This window comes from Nannospalax galili, unplaced genomic scaffold (assembly GCF_000622305.1).
Source record: "Nannospalax galili isolate Female #2095 unplaced genomic scaffold, S.galili_v1.0 scaffold741, whole genome shotgun sequence".
NCBI lineage: Eukaryota > Metazoa > Chordata > Mammalia > Rodentia > Spalacidae > Nannospalax > Nannospalax galili.
The window spans coordinates 2,464,857-2,467,507 of record NW_008346093.1 but is presented as its reverse complement, the minus strand read 5'-3'; positions in this window follow the sequence as shown (position 1 = coordinate 2,467,507).

Sequence of the window (2,651 nt, the reverse complement as noted above, 5' to 3'; positions counted from 1 at the left end):
GAGGCCTATACTAATCTGGTCAGAGGGACTTAAAGGACAGCTTTTTCCCCTTGCCCTCCAAGGTCGACTAAGTTCCAGGGGACTATGGAACATCTGTCAAAATGTCCTGTAACTGTGGTGAGTCACCTGTCCACTTGTTAATGGAGGCCATGGAAACCCTACCTGATGGACTTGAACCAGTGTCCAGTCTAAAAGAGGATGGTCAACTCAGAGGAAACATTTCCTCCATGCTTCCAAGTGAAGCCGGACACGGTCGAGTAGGACCTTTGACTTATCTTCACATAGATGGAACTGATAAAAGGAGCCAGGAGCTCCTCCCAAGCCCATGTGACCCCTGAGGAATGGATCCTCAAACGACCTTAAGTATAAAATTAAATTGATTTATTTGGTCCAATGATTTGGTCTTAAACACCCAAAAGAAAAGTATAACCAAAGAGTAAAGTCATCAGTATATTTCTTTAAGAGTTCAAGGGATTATACTTCCCACACATTGGGCTTAAGTCCATATAAAAAGTCATTTAGACAATTATTTCTCATTGATGATTTTGTTCCTGATCAGAAAGTGCTGCTCAGATGTAAGACTTCAAATCTTGGTCTGCAATACTGTAGTGCCCACCTGTAGCTAAGAGAGATAACCCGCTATTGTTCTAAAATGATGGATAAATTTGTTCGATAAATTTGTTTTATCCGCCTAGCTAGAAGCCTTTGAGAGGGAACTGACACTAATTCTATCTAATCCAACAGCTATCAAAGTGCTTGAAAACAAATCCTGAGTCCATCACGCTCAAGTCCAGCCTTGGCAGACTAAAGAAAAATGAGGAGGAACCCAATAGAGGGATGCTTTTGGAAGCCCTTGTCAAGAAATTCCAATGGACTCTCATATGAACATTTGAAAATTGCCCTGTTCTGACTTTTTTCTAGTTACCTCTCTAGAACTTGTAATGCTAATTACTCTTGCCTTTACCTCTCCTTCACATCTCCTATTCACCAGTCAAGGACTTTCTTTTTCCCATACAGATAAGAGTTATGCAGTTTGGGAGTTTTATAGATAGACCCATTGAAGGGGTACTCCAATTGCCTCACCCCGCGTCCCTGTTCAGCATGGAGGAAGCCAGAGCTGTTTGCATCCTGATTCCCTATCCGCAAGTTGGGTAACCTCTTCAGAGGATGGTGTGATAAGAATAGGAGGTAGGAATTGGCTAGGCAGATAGGGTAAAAAGACCCCAGAGAACAGAAAATTCAAAATGTCCTTGGGCCTCTTAGCAACATACTCTGTTCAAAAGCATTTGGTAGCTTTTATCTAATCCTTCAAAGATTTTAGGGTCACCTCTTCAGAGGATGGAATCTTATAGTAGCCAAAAGCCCCATAAAAAATAAATAGAAACAGACATCAAAAATCAGAAAAAAGTGATTGGGAGAAATGGGAGGAGCTGGAGAGGAGGAATTGGGCATGGATTTGATCAAAACACCTTATATGTGTGTATGAAATTCTCAATAAATTATCCAACAGAATCTTTTTGGAATTGTAGATAAGACTACAAGCCCTAAATCTAGCTTGCTATTATCTTTGAGTGATTATATAATGAATTAATACATGTAAATAATTCAGTATAGAGCTTTTTCCATAATATATGTTAAAATATTTGCTTTTACAAAGAAAAAAAAAGAACCTAAGAAGTCAAAAAAAATGAGACCCAGTCTCAAAATAAATTGATATTCAACTCTGTGTGATAGTCTAAAATCAACAACATCCAATGTGTAAGCTAATGGGTATGGCTGTGTTTAATGAAACTTTATAAATAGACAAAATGAGGACTAATGACATAATATAGAAAGGCCCCACACTATATTCTAAGTCCTCTTCCAATAAAAGTTTTGCTAAGGGTAAATTATTTTTCTCATCCTAGATGGGAATGGTCATCTCTGCTTGTAGAACTCATGAATAATTACCTATAACAGCTAGAAGACCCAAGCTTTGGCCCATGGAGATAGCAATTTCCCTCTAGTAACAAGGAGAAAACTCCTAAAGCTTCTAATCAAATAAGCAAACCTGTTTGCCATCAGCCACGGGATGAGAGTCTCTGAAAAGTTAAGATTATCTTCATTCTGCCACACATAGAATAGCTCAAAGAGGGACTGAATAATGCTAAAAAAAATTGGTTTTGGAAAATTTCTTAATGACAATAGCTCTTTCAGTACACACACACACACACACACACACACACACACACACACATCCATACACACCATGGAAGAAGATAGAGAAGAGGCCTATAACTCTTCAAAAACCACAGTTTGTCTTCCCTCAGGACCCAGAGTTATAGTAGTCACCAGTGCGACTCACTATACATATTATTTTTTATATTTTGGGGGGAATTTCGTACATGAGTGTTGTATTTGCATTATTTCCATCCCTCTCAGTCCTCCTCCAACTCCTCCCATGTCCTCCCCACATACTCCTTCACAATTTCTTGTCCTCTTCTTTGATTATTTTTACTTAACATATTCTTGAGAAAAAATGATGTTATAAACTCTCACTTATCATCTGAAACAATATCATCTGAGTTCCCACTTACCTTTTTATCTCATTATTTTTGGCAAACCCAGGACTGTGTGTATTCTTATTCATCCTCTTGGAAACATTTCTTACA